The 20299-nt window shown below is 34.4% G+C and overlaps 1 pseudogene across 1 annotated transcript; it reads right to left on the bottom strand.

Moving 5' to 3' along the window:
- Positions 1–16206: 16206 nt before the first annotated feature.
- On the bottom strand, positions 16207–18621 carry LOC120106269 (protein DESIGUAL 2 pseudogene; annotated as a pseudogene). The gene is made up of 3 exons (XR_016396585.1): positions 18523–18621; positions 18128–18315; positions 16207–17519 (listed from the first exon to the last, which is right to left on the bottom strand). The product of XR_016396585.1 is annotated as a protein DESIGUAL 2 pseudogene (transcript).
- Between the last annotated feature and the right edge of the window lie 1678 nt (positions 18622–20299).

Here is a 20299-nt window from a genome sequence, read left to right as displayed (position 1 = left end):
ATAATTGATTGCTAATTTTGTGATAGCAAAACAATTATTGTGATTGAGATCTAATATGTCAATTCAATGAATTATATATTAGAGTGAAATATTACTTTATTAGAATAATTGATTACTAATATTGTGCTAGCAAGATAATTATTATAATTGAGATCTAATTTGTCAATTTAATGATTTAATTATTATATATTAACTAATTTTTGAATTTTTTGTTTGAATGGGATCTGAAAATTACTTCTTGAGAAGTCCAAATGGAGGTATGATAAACCTCTTAGAGGTTAAGCAAATTATTTTTTTTTGTAGAATAATTAATTACTAATTTTGTGCTAGCTAAACAATTATTGTATTTAAAATCTAATATGTCACAATTGTAATAAAGGATTTAAAAAATTATATATTACTAACAAAAATAAATAGACACTTTTTTGGATTGTTAGCAATATATAATTGGGTTTTTTGCATAAATACCCTTCTAAATGTAGGATTTTGCATGAATATCCTTTCCAAATTGATATTTGCATGCATACCCTTATAAAATATTTGTTTTGCTATTCTATCCTTTTTTAATTCTTATTTTTGTATATGTACCCATGCCATCTAACGCTGTTAAAAAATTAACAGTTTTAAATTAAAATGACTAAAATATTCTTAATGGGTAGGCGCGCAAATAGAAATTTTTATAAGGATATACAAGTAAATAGAAATTTTACCACGCTTTTGGATAAGAATTTAGGCAAATCTAATTAGTCATATCATAATTATGAGGTGCTGAGCGACCCATGACATACTAAGTCCAGTCAGAATAGATGACCGATGACCTACTAACTAAGTCCGTCTACAAGCCAAATTTCATATCACACTATTTTTTATCGAAATGTCTGATTGGACGGAACTTGGTGTCTCCCTGCCTCCCTCTGAGGAGGACATAAAAAATCCCAGACCTTCTTCCAAAATCCAATTCCATTGCAGAAAACTGGCATATGACCCATGTTTAGTTGAGCGTTCCCTCACTTTCTACCTTCAAAAGTTAAAAGAAACACAAACCAAAAAACAGAAGGAAAAAAAGAAAAAGCCGGCAACCGAGACACCGGAGGTATCAACAGTGTCATAGATCGAGAGAGAATCCTGATTGGCCGAGGTTCCTTTGGATTCTGTGAACCTATGCCCCTAGGGCTTTTCCTCCTCATTGGCTGGCATTTCCCATCCCTTTAGAGAATAATAAGGCCATGGGAGCAAGCTAACAAGCGCCTAAGAAACCCATATCTCCTTCCTGTCTGCCTTGAAAACCCGCCATAAATTCACTTAAAAACGACCAATAGTACCACCACCCACACACACAAAAAAAAGAAGAGACTCTCTTGCATGTTATCACAAAGCAAACTCATTTCTCTGAGCTTTTGCTGGATTTTAGGTGGCTTTGTGCAGCCTTTATCCTGATTTTGTTTCTCTTTTTCTGTTTCCATTACCACCAACTCAGTGCTGTTAAAGCCACCTACTTAGCATCATTTCTGGTCCTTAGACTTAAGCCACCTTCTTTCCAACTCAAACCAGCAGTCTTCTCTCTCTCTCTCTCTCTCTCTCTCTTCTGGGCCCAAGAGAATCGGGATCCCGATACGCAGGGGCGGGTGGAAGCCGGGCACCGGGGGAAAGGGGGGTGGGAGGTTGGGGAGGAAAGAGTAAGGGTAATAACATCATTTCAAATTTTTTATTTTATTTTTAATTAATATAAATATGATTTTTTTAACACCGTTAAAACAACCGTTATATTAGGGGTATCTGTACAATAACAGAGTTTTATGAGGGTATGCATGCAAATATTAATTTTGAAAGGGTATTCACGCAAAATTCGTTATTTAGAAGGGTATCCATGCAAAAAAATCCTATATAATTCATTAAATCCTTTATTATAATTGTGACATATTAGATTTTTTTTAAGAGTAATTGATTACTAATTTTGTGCTAGCTAAACAATTATTGTGATTGAGATCAAATATGTCAATTTAATGAATTATATATTAAAATAATTTATTACCTTATTAGAATAATTGATTGCTAATTTTGTGCTAGCAAAATAATTATTGTGATTGAGATCTAATATGTCAATTCAAAAAATTATATATTAGAATGATTTATTACTTTACTAGAATAATTGATTGCTAATTTTGTATTAGCAAAACAATTATTGTGATTGAGATCTAATATGTCAATTTAATGAATTATGCATTAAAATAATTTGTTACCTTATTAGAATAATTGATTGCTAATTTTGTGCTAACAAAATAATTATTATGATTGAGATCTAATTTATCAATTCAATGAATTATATATTAGAATGATTTATTACCTCATTAGAATAATTGATTGCTAATTTTGTATTAGCAAAACAATTATTGTGATTGAGATCTAATATGTTAATTCAATAAATTATATATTAAAATAATTTATTACCTTATTAGAATAATTGATTGCTAATTTTGTGCGAGCAAAATAATTATTATGATTGAGATCTAATATATCAATTCAATGAATTATATATTAGAATGATTTATTACCTTATTAGAATAATTGATTACTAATTTTGTGCTAGCAAAACAATTATTGTAATTGAGATCTAATTTGTCAATTCAATAATTAATTATTATGTATTAAAAAATTTCTAAATTTTTCGTTTGAATGGAATCTAGGAATTACTCCTTGAGGAGTACAAATGGAGGTATGATAAACTTCTTGGAGGTTAGGCAAATTATTATCTTTTTTTAGAATAATTGATTACTAATTTTGTGCTAGCTAAATAATTATTGTAATTAAAATCTAATATGTCACAATTGTAATAAAGGATTTAATGAATTATATATTACGAACAAAAATAAATAGACACTTCTTTGGATTGTTAGCAATAAATAATTCATTAAATTCTTTATTACAATTGTGACATATTACATTTTTTTTAAGAATAATTGATTACTAATTTTATGCTAGCTAAACAATTATTGTAATTAAAATATAATATGTCACAATTATAATAAAGAATTTATGAATTATATATTGCTAACAATCCAAAAAAGTGTATTTTTATTTTTGTTAGTAATATATAATTCATTAAATCCTTTATTACAATTGTGACATATTAGATTTTAATTACAATAATTGTTTAGCTAGCACAAAATTAGTAATCAATTATTCTAAAAAAAGATAATAATTTGCTTAACCTTCAAGAGGTTTATCATACCTCCATTTGGACTCCTCAAGAAGTAATTTCCAAATCCCATTCAAACGAAAAATTCAAAAATTGGTTAATACATAATAATTAATTCATTAAATTGACAAATTAGATCTCAATTACAATAATTATCTTGCTAGCAAAAAATTAGTAATTAATTATTCTAATAAGGTAATAAATCATTCTAATATATAATTCATTGAATTGACATATTAGATTTCAATCACAATAATTATTTTGCTAGCACAAAATTAGCAATCAATTATTCTAATAAGGTAATAAATCATTCTAATATATAATTTATTGAATTGACATATTATATTTCAATTACAATAATTATCTAGCCAGTACTAAATTAATAATTAATTATTAATAATTAAGAAAATTTAAATAGAAAATTCAAAAATTGGTTAATCTATTATAACTTTAGGATGGTGGACTCAAAGCCTATGAATGACCAAATTCATGATTTTGAAATACTGATTCACCAGCTTAGGACTAATGGAACCAATTGGATGAATCATTCCAGGTAGCATGTTTGATAGATAAACTACCTAATTTCTGATTTGATTTTGCTAAGACTCTAAGCTATACCCAAGGAGGTCTCACCCTAATCCAAGTTTTGAACTTCATTAGAATTGAAGAGCAGCATAGGCTCAGCAGTAAAACCTTTACTGGACGCAAAAAATAATGCTTATAATGTAGAGGCCCCACATAGAAAAAATTAGAACCGATCCTACAAAAATAAGCATTACAAAAAGAAACCCTACCACCCTACAAACCCTAACCACCACAATGGAAAACCTATCCAATCCCAGGAGCAGAAGAAGAAGAAAGAGGAAAGTGGTGTTCGTTTCTGCTATGTGTGTGGTCGGACCAACCATTTGTCTCCCTAGTGCTTCTATAAGAAGACTGCACCTCTTCAATCCAAGAAAAAAGGTCCACACACAACCAGTGCTCAAGTCAACATAGTGACTTTCGGCGCTGGCTCCTTCGAGACTACTTTCATGTCTGTTTCTTTCATTCCTGAAGTTAACATGTGAGGATCTTAGTGTTATTTTGATGTTTACAAAGCCATTGAGGCCATATGGAAGTGCTAATGCCATGAACTCAATTGATCAAGATCATAAACACTTAAGAAAGAAAGAAGCGATACATTCTCGATATATTCTTGATACACTATTCATATACGATTAAAACAACTCTCAAGAACTCATCTAAGGACAAATTATTTAGAAGAACTTGAGAAAAAAATCTAAATTTCAGTTTGACAAAGTTAAGAGTGAAGTTTTCTTGTTAAGGGGCAATTTTATCTTTTTACTAGACAAAGAGATGAAACTTGTATGTGCCAAGCATCCTAAATTAATTGCAATATCTTTTATTGGTTTCATGTGCTAAACTAACCTTGAGATGCAGAAAATCAAGGTTAGAGTCGACCCCAGAAAGTTTGGAGTCGACTCTGATACATATGGTACACTTGGCACACCATTGGCAAGCTTGGCACACCATTGGCACACTTGGTACAGACCTAGAGTCGACCCCAGAAGAATTAGAGTCGACCCTGGCATATTTGGCATGCTTGGCACAGGCTTCGGGCCGATCCCAGAAAATGGCACTATAGCTCGAGTCGACCCCAACAAGTTTCACAAGAGAATTGCTCTCTAGATTGCCTGTCAGAGTCGACCCCAGCCAAGCTCGAGTCGACTCCACTGTAGCTCGAGTCGACTCCACTTTAGCTCGAGCCGACTCCAGAATAGTTCAAATCGACCCCAACTTGAATCATCAGAAAAATGCTTTCTAGATTTCCTATCAGAGTCGACCCCAGCCAAGCTCGAGTCGACCCCAATTTGGAACAACAAAAAATTACTCTTTGAATTTTCTGTCAAAGTCGACCCCAAGAAAGCTCGAGTCGACCTCAGTCAGTGGTACTGTAGCTCGAGTCGACCCCAGAAAAATCCGAGTCGACCCGAACACGACTGACAGCATAACAGCTAGTTCTGCAGAAGTACATTTTAAGGCTTCAACGGCTATAAACGGCTAGTTTCTTCAATCCAACGGCCAGAAATAGATTTTTAAGGATTAGAGAAGTATTTAAGAGCCACTATTCATCAGAAAAAAGATCTTTTTGTGAAATTAAAAGGGTGTGTTCAAGAGAAAACAAAATCCTAGAGTTCTTCATTCATTGCTTCATTCCAAAATCTGAAAGAAGGTGGTTGAGCAGATTTCAAGTGACTTCAAGAGCTTTACCAACTCCTTGAGGAGTGAAGCAACCATGGCAAAGAAGAGAAGAGCATCTACAAAGCGATAATTATTTTCTTATCTCTTCTTTGAGTGTATACTTGTTTTATTTGCTCATTGAGAAGCTTTAAATCTCTTATCTCTTCTTCCTTGTAAGGTTAGTTGGTGAGCCCATAAAACCAACAGTGTAGATTGTTGGTGAGCCCGTAAAACCAACGATTACGTTTAATTGGTGATCCCGTAAAACCAATTGTAGGATTTTTGGATTGTGAGCTCGGCAAAACAATCCAACTGTAATCCGAGGAATTATAGTGAATTTTCAAGAGGATGCTTGGGGAGTGGACGTAGGTGCCTTGGGGTGCACCGAACCACTATACTTATTTTGCTTTTGTATTTTATTTATTTTGCTTCCACTACACTAATGCAATTCACATAAGCCAAATTACTCATCCATCTATAAATAAAATTTAAGGTTCTAAAATTTAGAAAACCCAATTCACCCCCCTTCTCTTGGGTTGTTATCTTGGGCAACAAGTGGTATTAGAGCAGGTGCTCTAGTATTAATTGTTGATCTCACGATCAAGAGCCAAAGATTATGACAACTCAAATTGGTAGTTCTCTATCTGAGGGACAGTCACCAAACAGACCACCCCTATTTAACGGCACAAATTACACCTACTGGAAAGCACGAATGAGAATATTTATTCAAACACTAAACTATGATATATGGAGAATCATAGTCGAAGGACCACACATACCCACCATTAGCATAGACAGCATGGTCATCCCTAAGCCAGAAAAGGACTGGGATGACAATGATAAAAGGATGGCTCAACTTAATGCCAAAGCCATGAATATTCTTTATTGCTCATTTGATGCAAATGAATTTAATAGAATTTTAATATGTAATTTTGCTAAGAAAATTTGGGATAGATTAGAGGTTACTCATGAGGGGACAAATCAAGTTAAGGAGTCAAAAATAAATATGCTTGTACGCAAGTAAGAATTGTTTAAAATGGAATCTTCTGAAAATATAACTGAAATGTTTACAAGATTTACTAATATAATAAATGGTCTTAAGAGCTTAGGTAAATCTTATTCTAACTCTGAATTGGTACGCAAAATTCTCAGATCTCTACCTCGTATGTGGAAGGCCAAGGTAACTGCAATTCAAGAAGCTATGGATCTTAATACACTTCAATTAGAGGAGCTTCTAGGGTTACTCATGACTCATGAGTTGATTATGAAGCAAAATTCTGAAGAAGAGGTCAAGAAAAGAAAAACCATTGCCCTAAAGTCTACAATCTCTGAAGAAGATAGTTTAATAAGATGATTCGGATGAGGAAGAGGAATACAATGAAGAAGAAGTGGCAATACTTGCGAAGAAATTCAGAAAGTTTATGAGGAGGAAAAAAGAGTTCCACAAAAAGAAGCCTTTCTTCAAAGGTAGCTCTAGCAAAGAAAAGAAAAAGGACAAAGAAAAGAAAAAAGATGTGCCCATCTGTTATGAATGCAACAAGCTCAGGCACTTCAAAATAGATTGTCCACAATTAAAATGGGTGCCGAGGAAATTGAAGAAGAAAGCTCTCATGGCTGATTGGAGTGAAAGTGAGGGATCAAGCTCAGAAGAGGAAGATCAGCAACATACAGCTAAAATATGCTTCATGGAACATGATGATCAGATGTGTCTTATAGCCAATGAGAAGAATGGGCTATGGTATCTAGATAGCGGCTGTTCAAGACACATGACAAGTGACATAAATCAATTCATCACCATGGAATCCAAAGATGGTGGAGTGGTAACTTTTGGTGACAATGAAAAATGTCACGTTATTGGAAAGGATAAAATTTATATCACTCCATCTACTTATATAAATAATGTCTTGTTAGTTAATGGCCTAAAACATAACTTGCTTAGCATTAGTCAATTTTGTGATAAAAGCTTTAAAGTTTCTTTTGAATCTTCGGTATGCATAATTACTAGTCCCAAAGACAATAGTATTGTACTCTTGGGCAAGATAAATAAAACTAGTTGGCTATGGCACTGAAGACTAGGACATACAAGTATGGATTTAATTTCAAAACTAGTCAAAAAGGATTTAGTAAAAGGCTTACCAAAGTTAACTTTTGAAAATGATAAAATTTATGGTCCATATCAATTAGGCAAGCAAATGAGGTCATCCTTTAAATCAAAGAATATAGTTTCAACTATTAGGCCTTTAGAACTCATCCATATGGATCTATTTGGACCCACTAAAACTGCAATCTATGAGAAAAAAAGTATGGACTAGTAATTGTGGATGACTTCTCTAGACACACATGGGTTTCATTCCTTGCACATAAAAATGAAGCATTTTCTATCTTTTTGGAGTTTTACAAAAATGTTTTAACTGAAAAGAATATCACTTTAGTTGCTATTCATAGTGATCATGGAACCGAATTTGAAAATCAGCACTTTGAACAATTTTGTAATGAAAATGGTATTTCTCACCAATTCTCAATTTCTAGAATGCCTCAACAAAATAAGTTTGTTGAAAGAAATAATAGGACTTTGGTAGAAATAGCTCGCACTATGCTATGTGAGTCAGATCTTCCAAAGTACTTTTGGGCTGAAGTTGTAAACACTGCTTGCCATATGTTAAACCGTGTTTTAATCCGTCCAATTACAAAGAAAACTCCCTACAAACTTTGAAAAAATAGAAAACCAATTGTCAAATACTTTCAAGTTTTTGGTTGTCGCTGTTTTATTCTAAATAATGGCAAGAAGAAATTGAGTAAATTTGATGCCAAGTTAGATGAGGGTACCTTCTTAGGATATTCTATCTCTAGCAGGGCATATAGAGTCTTCAACAAGAGTTTTCTTGTTGTTGAAGAATCAGCTAATGTTATTTTTGATGAGACTGACAATAAATCCTCTAGGAAAGAAAGTGTTTTTGATGATGATGTAGGGACATTCGAGCTTGAAAAGCTGACCAGTCATGATACACCAACTCAAGAACAAGAAGATACATCAAAGGAAGATGAGGAAGAAAAGGAAGATGATCAAAGTCTACTACTGCCTTAAGATCTACCTAAAGAATGGAGGTATGCTCATGGACACCCCTAAGAATTAATTATGGGTGATCCATCATAAGGGATAAGAACTCGATCCTTCTTAAGAAATATTAATAATTATCTTGCTTTTGTATCTCAAATAGAGCCTAAAACTTATGAAGAACAGAACATAATGTAAATTGGATCAATGCTATGCAAGAAGAATTGAATCAATTTAAAAGAAATAATGTATGAACATTAATTGAAAGACCTACAAATAACTCTGTAATTGGAACCAAACGGGTTTTTAGAAACAAACTAGATAAAAATGGAATAGTAACAAGGAACAAGGCTAGGCTAATAGCTAAAGGTTACAATCAGGAAGAAGGGATTGACTTTGAGGAAACCTTTGCTCCAGTTGCTAGGCTAGAAGCTATTAGATTATTACTTGCATTTCCATGCTTTATGAATTTTAAATTATACCAAATGGATATAAAGAGTGCCTTTCTAAATGGATATATTATAGAGGAGGTATATGTAGAGCAACCTCCTAGTTTTGAAAATCATGAATTTTCGGATCATATATTTAAACTGCACGAGGCACTATATGGTTTAAAACATGCACCTAGAGCTTGATATGATAGGTTAAGTAAATTTTTACTAGATAATAATTTCAATAGAGAAAATGTTGATAAAATGCTATTCTTAAAAAGGAAAAACAAAAATCTTCTAGTGGTGCAGATATATGTAGATGACATAATATTTGGTGCTACTAACGACTCTCTTTGCAAAGAATTTGCTAAGTTAATGTTGGGTGAGTTTGAGATGAGCATGATGGAAGAACTCAATTTTTTTCTCGTACTCCAGATCAAGCAAACTAAGGAAGGGATCTTCATTCACCAAACTAAGTATACAAAAGAAATACTCAAGAAGTTTGGGAAAGAAGACTACAAGAAAATGGGAACTCCAATGAACTCTACTAGTAAGTTGGACAAAGACAAAAAAGGTAAGAGCATAGATATTAAACTTTATAGAGGTATAATTGGATCTTTGCTCTATCTTACTGCTAGTAGGCCTGACATAGTATTTAGTGTTGGTATGTGTGCAAGATATCAATTAGATCCTAAAGTTTCACATTTATCTGTTGTTAAGAGAATTCTTAGATATCTAAGAGGTACATCTAACATAGGTTTATGGTACTCTAAAGACTCTTGTTTTGATTTGATTTCATGCTCAGATGCCGATTTTGCTTGATGTAAACTAGATAGAAAAAGCACTAGTGGAACATGTCAATTCTTAGGTGCCAACTTAATCTCATGGTTTAGCAATTAAAAGCAAAATTCAATTGCACTGTCAATGGCTGAGGTCGAGTACATTGCAGCTGGAAGTTGCTGTGCTCATTTACTTTGGCTTAACCAACAATTAGAAGATTATGAAATTAAGCTTGACAAAATTTTCATAAAATGTGATAACACAGTTGCACTCTAAGGCAAAACACATTGAAATTAGATGTCATTTTACTAAAGACCATGTGCAAAATGGAAACATAAATGTTGAACATGTGTGTACTGAAAAACAATTGGCAGATATATTTACAAAACCCCTTAATGAGGATAGATTTTGCTTGCTTAGAAGAGAATTAGGAGTGTGTGACCCCTTTGCATAGAGAAGGTCAAATATTTCATGATACACCCCTCTCATCTCCAAAATTTTTTGAAACATTGCTCAAATGATCAATTTAGAGCTTCCTCTCATGAACATTATTTTGGTGAAAATCAGATTAGTGAAAAGAGCATTAAAAAAAAAAAAATTGGGCTGAACTTCGTGGAGTCGACTCGACCTCAAGCCGACTCGAGCGCACGGGCCCCCTTCTTTTAAGGGCGGGCCAAAACCCAATTTTAGGGCTCCAAAACTTTTCTAATCTCCTAGAAACCCAATTTTCACTCCACTCACCTCTAATCACTGGTAAAACCTTATTCCTTCCTCTCCCAAGCCGGTAGATCAATTTGTAAGGAAGGGTTGGGTGAAGATGGGACTCAAAAAAGCCGTGGCCAAGTGAGCTAGGAAGGTTACTAAGTCATCTACAGTTGAGGAGCAAGTTAGAAGTTAAGATGATGTTCCTCCACAAGCCGAAGCACGTGTAGAGCCTTTCCAACCTCCTTCTCCTTTAGTATTGCTTGCAAAATATGCGGAAAAACCAGTCACCACAGGTAGAAAGATAGATTTTGAATTTTTGGATCAAGAAGGGTTTAGATTGAGTGGATGGATACAACAGTAGGGATGGGAGTACCTCCGCTCTTTAGATGTACCGACCTACCCAAGGTTAGTTCGTGAGTTTTATGCTTCACTACGGGTTGGTTCGAAAGGGCTTGAGTCCGAGGTCTGTGGGATTCGGATTGTTCTTACTGAGCGGAGCCTCGGTCACCTACTACATTTATCTTGTGAGGGTGCTACACCTGACAGATCAGTAGACAGGGAGAGAGCCCTATAGATGATCTGGGAGAGAGATGAGCTAGACTATTTTGATGATCTGATTGCTAGCTCACTATCAGTGGAGATGAGGCTGCTTCACAATTTCATAGGATGGATATTATTTATGAAGAGCAGGAGATTTGACTATGTGTCTGAGCAAGAGCTAGTGATTTATGGAGTATGTCATTCAGGACATTTTCCTGAATCTCCCGACGATGATGATGAGACAGATGCATGAGGCCGTGTCTAGGGCAAAGGCCTCTTTACCCTACAGTATGGTACTTACCTTGATTTTTAGAGAGTATCAGATCTGTCTAGAGGGAGAGATCTCCAGAGCACTGCTGCACATTGACACCTACAATGCACGGTCACTGGGTACGCAGAGCTGCAGGGCCAGAGCCAGAGAGACAGGCAGCTGAGCCTAGTTTACCAGAGCTCGGAGATTTCATCCCAGAGCCTGAGATACCTGCCGAGCATCCATCTTCACATACAGAGGTAGGACCTTCTTCATCAGCACCTACTAGTTTCACGGAGGACCAGTGGAGTAGGTTAACTGATATGGTATCGGCTCAGGTGATGAGCCTTTCATATAGACTGACGAGTCAGCTAGAGAGCATCTCAGCACAGATCAGGAGAGTATCTACACAGGTGACGCGTCTCTCAGATCAAATAACTACTATTGAGAGAGAGCTACATGGTCCCATTGCATCTCGAGCAGCTGATTCTAAGGTTCCAGCACAGAGCCAGCCAGTCCACAGGGCTCACAGACCGTCTCACTCTTATCAGACCAGACCTCCCCTCCCCACCTATACTAGGAGATCTAGAGCTCAATCACAGCCATTAGATCCATTTAGGCTTAGTGATAGTACTAAAGGAGCACATCTAGATTAGTGCCTAGAGTTTTTCTAGTTCTTGTATATATTTTGTCTTTTGTTGATGAACTACTTTAAAGTGATCAAAAGCAATGCTTTCTTTTGTGGTACTTTTCATTTCTTAAACATTGTAATTTTGGCATAGATGAAATACAATGTCTTTTTTTGAGTTATGATCTTTGTCATTTCAATGCTTTTCATTATCTTGTTATTCATTCTTTTTGATGATGACAAAAAGGAGAAGAAGAATATAAGAGAGAAATTCTATAAGAAAGATTGAATAGGAGAAAATATATGTATTAACCCTTAAACTAAAAGTCATACATTATATACTTAAGGGGAGACATTTTAACAAGAAGAAAATCTGAATTTTTATAAATAGAAAATCTAAATTTTGACGAAAAAAAAGAAAAATCTGAATTTTAAAATCTTGATACATAAGAATTCATGATACATAACTCATGATACATGAAAATTCACGATACATAAGTCTAGATACATAAGAAGGCATGATACATAAGCATTTGGCATATAACTTTCTTGCCTCGATACATAACTTGAAACTCTTACTTTGGCACAAACTTTTGAAAATTTTGACTTAATGAAATATAAGGGTAAGGGGGAGCAAAGCTAAAATTCATTTGACATCTATTTGGATAAGATAGGGAGAGCTCTTGGTTCATTGATATATACTCTAAATTGGACTATTTTGAAACTCTTGAACCAAAAGCACTTTATGAATTTTAAACCTAATTTTTTTATATGAATGCCAAATTAACTATACTCAATATTTTGTAATCATCAAAAAGGGAGAGATTGAAGATCTTAGTGTTATTTTGATGTTTATAAAGCCATTGATGCCATATAGAAGTGCTAATGCCATGAACTCAATTGATCAAGATCCTAAACACTTAAGGAAGAAAGAAGCGATACATTCTTGATACATTCTCAATACACTGTTCATATACGATTAAAACAACTCTCAAGAACTCATCTAAGGACAAATTATTTAGAAGAACTTGAGAAAAAAAATCTAAATTTCAGTTTGACAAAGTTAAGAGTGAAGTTTTCTTGTTAAGGGGCAATTTTATCTTTTTACTAGTCAAAGAGATGAAACTTGTATGTGCCAAGCATCCTAAATTAATTGCAATATCTTTTATTGGTTTCATGTGCTAAACTAACCTTGAGATGCAGAAAATCAAGGTTAGAGTCGACCCCAAAAAGTTTGGAGTCGACTCTGATACATATGGTACACTTGGCACACCATTGGCAAGCTTGGCACACCATTGGCACACTTGGTACAGACCTAGAGTCGACCCTAGAAGAATTAGAGTCGACCCTGGCATATTTGGCATGCTTGGCACAGGCTTCGGGCCGATCCCAGAAAATGGCACTCTAGCTCGAGTCGACCCCAACAAGTTTCACAAGAGAATTGCTCTCTAGATTGCCTGTCAGAGTCAACCCCAGCCAAGCTCGAGTCGACTCTACTGTAGCTCGAGCCGACCCCAGAAAAGTTCGAGTCGACCCCAACTTGAATCATAAAAAAAATGCTCTCTCGATTCCCTGTCAGAGTCGACCCCAGCTAAGCTCGAGTCGACCCCACTGAAGCTCGAGTCGACTCTAGGAATATTCGATTCGCCCCCAGTTTGGAACAATAAAAAACTGCTCTCTGAATTTTCTGTCAGAGTCGACCCCAAGGAAGCTCGAGTCGACCCCAGCTAGTGGCATTGTAGCTCGAGTCGTTCCCAGCAAAATTCGAGTCGACCCCAGCACGACTAACAGCATAACGGCTAGTTTTGCAGAAGTACATTTTAAGGCTTCAACGGCTATAAACGGCTAGTTTCTTCAATCCAACGACCATAAATAAATTTTTAAGGATTAGAAAAGTATTTAAGAGCCACTATTCATCAGGAAAAGATCTTTTTGTGAAATTAAAAGGGTGTATTCAAGAGAAAACAAAATCCTAGAGTTCTTCATTCATTGCTTCATTCCAAAATCTGAAAGAAGGTGGTTGAGCAGATTTCAAGTGACTTCAAGAGCTTTACCAACCCCTTGAGGAGTGAAGCAACCTTGGCAAAGAAGAGAAGAATATCTACAAAGCGATAATTATTTTCTTATCTCTTCTTTGAGTGCATACTTGTTTTATTTGCTCATTTAGGAGCTTTAAACCTCTTATCTCTTATTCCTTGTAAGGTTTGTTGGTGAGCCTGTAAAACCAATGGTGTAGGTTATCGATGAGCCCGTAAAACCAAAGGTTAGGTTTAATTGGTGATCCTGTAAAACCAATTGTAGGATTTTTGGATTGTGAGCCCGGCAAAATAATCCAACTGTAATTCGAGAGATTATAGTGAATTTCCAATAGAACGTGTAGAGAGTGGACGTAGGTGCCTTGGGGTGCACCGAACAACTATACTTGTTTTGTGTTTGTATTGTATTCATTTTGCTTCCACTACACTTATACAATTCACATAAGCCAAATTACTCCCATCTATAAATAAAATTTAAGGTCCTAAAATTTAGAAAACCCAATTCACCCCCCTCTTAGGTTGTTATCTTGGGCAACAACATGACTTTACCAGTTAGGTGCCAGCAAGTCACATGACATGTCAGGTTGGGACAAAATAAATATAAGCTTTGCCAAAGCCCTCACTTGCATGTCCATGCAGACACAGCATTTCTTCTTTACTTTTGAAATAACTTTTTTGTTGTGTAATTTGGATGTTGTATGTCTTGTATGTTTTTTAATTTCCCCCTTGTTGCATGTGAATTCAAATTATAGTTATTGATCACCGAACCTGACTTTGTCTAGTGCATCCTTTGACTCAAAAATCAAGTTATGGGATGCGGAACTAGGAAGGCTTCTGTACAGTTTGAATGCTCATAGGTAATGAAGTGTAACTCAAAAGATGAATCACAAATTTGTATATGCTTTATTGGGGTAATGTCTTTATTTTTTCTTATGAACAACATGTTGTGATTTGTCAGGCTTCCCGTATATTCTGTTGCATTTAGCCCAAATGGTGAGTGTTTACTTCCTGGCTCAGATCAATGCGCACACATATGGTCCCTGAAAGAAAGGGGAAGTCTGTGAAGACTTACAGTGGGGAAGTGAAATTTTGTGAAGTGTGTTGGAACCAAAAAGGTGATGAAGTAGCAGCCTGTTTCTCCAACAATACTGTATATGTGTTGGATTTTACAATGTAGATATTCATTAAAATTCTCAATCAACTGAGGTAGCAGGCTCATTTCGTTGTACCCCTAGTGTTGGAGAGACAAAAATGGATTGTTCATGGCCCAAGCTAGAATGACATTAAAAAAAAAAAAAAACATTGTTCTTCAGGTGGCCAATTACTTTGACCTATAGATCAAAAAAAGAAAGCTACCTAGAGCGCTCCGAGATATATTATTTTTTATTTTTTTGGATGTGTCTGTACTAGAAATTTGTGAATCATCAGTCATAGCAGCAACAATAACAAAAAAAAAAGAAAAAAAAAGAAAAAAAAGAAAAAAAAAGCACAGCTCTCATCCCTCTACACAGCTTTTAAAGAAGCCACTTGACGTCGCGAAAGAACTGAAAGATACAACTCCAACCCTCCAAATCTGCCTCGCTTCCAGAATGCACCCTCTTGGATCGCGATCTAGCCGTCCAAAAACGTGTCATCCTGATGGCGTAAGTCGCAATCCGCGTGTTCTGACGTCACTTGGCCCAGCATTCAACCGGTGCACCATATAAAGGCCGGATACCCAGTCCGCGATTCTGTTGGCCTTTGGAACACCACATTGTCACTAACCATGGCCTTTGATATGATGTGAAACTCATTCTATATCATAAAATTTATTTAAAGGGCTAAGCTCCTGTTAAAAAAGAATTCTACGTCCCAATTTTTTTGCCGACAATTCTGACAGTATAAAAATCATCTGCTGCTAGCCATGGTCCTTATATGCTAAGGTAGAAATTAATTAATTATATTTTTTGATATCTTTCACCTCTAAATTGAGTTATCCTAAAATCAACACATGGTATCATGCCTCACCAAGTTGCTTCAAAGGGCTTAGTCCAATGGTGATATCATTTTTGATATCTTTCACCTCTAAATTGAGTTATCCTAAAATCAACACATGGTATCATGCCTCACCAAGTTGCTTCAAAGGGCTTAGTCCAATGGTCATATCATTGAGCCAGGTTTGTTGGATGATTCTAAGATACTTTCTCTTCAGCTAGCATATGAATTTGTGTTTTATATTAAAATAGATTAACTAACAGCAACCAACCTTGAGGTGATTTTAGAGCTGATCATGGGCTAGGCCGGGCCTATATAAAATTTGACATTTTCTGTGCCCAAGACCGGCCAATGATCAGCTTTAGATAATTTTGACCTGATTCCTAAGAGCTCTCTGCTAACGGGCAACCACACTATATATTATTGATTGACGACACATTTACCATGAAATAGGTGAGATATAAAGAGGCAATTGGCACATAGTCCCTTGATTGACCACCATTAGATATTTAATTCCTCTTGACCCAATGTCTAATTCATGTGCCATAATTCTGTTTAATTTTTAGTTCTTGGTCCTACACATTTATACCTGACTCGACATATAACTACAAATAACTATGCATATGGATAAGTGTGTGCAGGAATAATACAACTATGTATAAGAACTAATCGAGTATTTGCAAACCTATATAAGTATTTGCAGGACTAAAAGTTAAATACCGACGGTCAAAAAACTGGGTGTAAAATGGTAATCGAGCTTTGAAGCTAGAAGCAAAGCACTGCTCAGCTTCACCTTTTGCTCTTCTGCTTTGCAATGATGACACCAAAAAAAAAAAAAACCCATCATTTTGTAACCTCTGAAATCCACAAGTAGTTTCCCCCAAAAATATGCCGTACTTACATTGTGGTGTTTCTGACCAACATTCAGTTGCAACTTCTTGGCTCTTCTATCACCCCTTACTTCAATCTCATTCATCAGTATAGTTAGTTAATAAGAAAAGGATATTTTGGTGCAAAAGGCTTCTGTCACTACGGAGTTAAAGAAAGGTGAAATATATATTTTTTTTGAATGAAAGAGAGAGGTGAAATATATATGAAGAGGCTGTTTTCATTGAACACGTAGCACCCAGGTTACTGTGGAGCAACCTTAATGATATGCCAAGACTGGCCCTCTTCCAAGTTTAATGTATAAGGAGCTTAAAAAATATAAGAATGCAAATTGTCCAAACCAAGAATGCAATAAATACTCATAACATAAAATATCCACACAGAAGGCTCCAAAAGGATACTTGGAAAATCTGACGAACAAATGATACCTCATATTGATTTGTGAGATTTTTTTTTTTTTGAGCTAGCCTATCTTCTTGCTTCATAAAAAAAAGAAAATGTTGAAACAAAACACACTGGAAACCTAGTGTATTTCATTGCAGTTTCTCTCAGAACTTGAATAGTGGGCGATCAAGGTTGGACTTCAACGAGATCTTTTGTCCTCGTATATCTTTTCTGATTCTCGCTTGGTTGCGTCAGCAGAAACATAATAAGCTACAAAATAGTCCATGAACGAAGCACAAGATCCCGCCAATGGAAAGGAAACGGTGATGGGAAAAGCCACAAGAAACTCTTGACTTGGAGTTAGACCTCGCTCCTATGACCAACATTGTGGATCCGACTATAACGATGATCCTGATCAAAGTGTTGAGCTTTTAGTATAGAGTCAGTAACAATGACGAGGAAATTTAGCAAAGCTGAAATCTCAATTTAAAATCTAGATATCAACAATATTCTCCATGATCTAGCACTTTCAAGACCAGAACAACAATATTCACAGGGGATTCTATGTAAATTAGCAGTTAATCCAGGGGAAAGCCCTATAATGTCTAATATGTATTAGAAAGCATAGGGATGGATGATAAGAACCCCAATAAAAATCAGACAATAGGAAGAGAGTAGAGAATATTTTTGATGTTATTCCAAATTCTTCCGAAGGCCGATAACTTTATTGGATTGTATAAAATAGGCTACTCATTGAAATTTTTTTGTTAAGAAAAATCTCATATAGAAGTTATGTACATTGCGCATTGATTGAGTATACTCGATGTTAACTTACTTGGTTCGTTTAGGTTTATATATATTGCCCATGCAAAGAGAGATATTCTTTCTTTTTTTTTTTTTTTTTTTTTCTATATGTTTGTCTATTTATTTTTTGTTTTCTTCTGGTGTTCTGTCCTTTTTTTTTTTCCTACCCTTGCGAAGAAATCCATACTAGTAGATATTGGAGGCAGGAAAATTACCACGACACAATCAGGGTGGCTGCAGCCATTTTCTTGTTAAAAGATCTGGAGCGAATCCACATGCATCCACCAAGTACATTTGCGACGGCATGAGCTAATGCCAAAAGCCCAGCTGCTGCGAGTCCAAGCTTGTAAGCCTCATGGACTGGCTCTTTGCACTCAACGAAGAACACCCTCAGGTGCTTCCCCTGCAACAAGACTCAAAAGCATAAGTAACATTATGATCGAAGACGCATTTGTTGATCAATTGCATCATAACTACAAAAATCATCAATTCTTGTCTTAGGGACAGAATTATGATGTCTTGTTCTTCGGTTGTTCTTGTTAAGGTTACTTTAAGTTTTTCTGCAGTCATAAATCAAATATATAGAAAAATGAAGAAGAAGAAGAAGTACCTTGTTTTGAGCTATCTCAGCTTCGATCCCTAGTATACCAGCAACTACATCCATGATCACAATTAGAAGGCAGATAATCACACCTCCTGACATCCTCATTGTTACAGGTTTGATAACTGAACGATGGAGTGGGTGAGGATGAAGAAGTGATCTTAGTAGTTTGTTTATGTTTATGATGTACAGAAATACTTCACGTGGAGCAGTGGATAAAGGAAAAGAGGAGAGATTGATATTGATATATTCCTATGAAAGTGTTTAACCTCCAAGAGGTTTATTATACCTCCATTTGGACTCCTCAAGGAGTAATTTACAGATCCCATTCAAATGAAAAATTCAGAAATTGGTTAATATATAATAATTACTTTATTGAATTGATAAATTAGATCTCAATTACAATAATTGTATCGCTAGCACAAAATCAGCAATACTTAATTATTAATTTAGTGCTAGCTAAAGAATTATAGTAATTGAAATCTAATATATCAATTCAATGAATTATATATTAGAATGATTTATTACCTTATTAGAATAATTGATTGCTAATTTTGTGCTAGCAAAATAATTATTGTGATTGAAATTTAATATGTCAATTCAATGAATTATATATTAGAATGATTTATTACGTTATTAGAATAATTGATTGCTAATTTTATGCTAGCAAAACAATTATTATTATTGAGATCTAATATGTCAATTCAATAAATTATATATTAGAATGATTTATTATCATATTAGAATAATTGATTGCTAATTTTGTGCTAGCAAAATAATTATTGTGATTGAGATCTAATATTTCAATTCAAAGAATTATATATTAGAATGATTTATTACCTGCAGTTCTGTTGTCTGGTTGTCCCCTCTCTCAAGATAGAACAAAACCTTCTCCCATATTCAATTGGTCACTAGAATCAAGGAATGCGCATGATCAAAGAACTTGATCGAGAAGGCCTCAGGGACATTTTTCATAAATTTTACGAACAGAAGTCCTTATTTTCATATTTCTTATTCCTTACCTTAATTCTGAATCTACACTTTTGAAGAAAATAAGTTTCTTGAATATTTTTTATTAGAATAATTGATTACTAATTTTGTGCTAGCAAGTAAATGATTGTAATTGAGAACTAATTTGTCAATTCAATGAATTAATTATTATGGATTAACTAATTTCTAAATTTTTCGTTTGAATGAGATCTGAAAATTACTCTTTTAGGAGTTCAAATGGAGTTAGATAAACCTCTTGGAGGTTAAGCAAATTATTATCTTTTTTAAGAATAATTACTACTTTTGTGCTAGCTAAACAATTATTTTAATTAAAATCTAATATGTCATAATTGCAATAAAGGATTTAATGAATCATATATAACTAACAAAAATAAATAGACACTTTCTTGGATTGTTAGCAATATATAATTCATTAAATTCTTTATTACAATTGTAACATATTAGATTTTTTTAGAATAATTGATTACTAATTTTGTGCTAACTAAACAATTATTGTGACTGAGATCTAATATGTCAATTCAATAAATTATATATTAGAATAATTTATTATCTTATCAGAATAATTGATTGCTAATTTTGTGCTACCAAAATAATTATTGCAATTGAGATCTAGTATGTCAATTCAATAAATTATATATTAAAATAATTTATTACTTTATTAGAATAATTGATTGCTAATTTTGTGCTAGCAAAATAATTATTATGATTGAGATCTAATATGTCAATTTAATGAATTATATATTAGAATGATTTATTACCTTATTAGAATAATTGA

Source organism: Phoenix dactylifera, chromosome 9, assembly GCF_051530095.1.
Source record: "Phoenix dactylifera cultivar Ajwa chromosome 9, Ajwa_hap1_PhDact_Kaust_v1.1, whole genome shotgun sequence".
NCBI lineage: Eukaryota > Viridiplantae > Streptophyta > Magnoliopsida > Arecales > Arecaceae > Phoenix > Phoenix dactylifera.
Note: the sequence above shows the minus strand (reverse complement) of the source record. Positions and strands in the feature narration are given on the sequence as shown.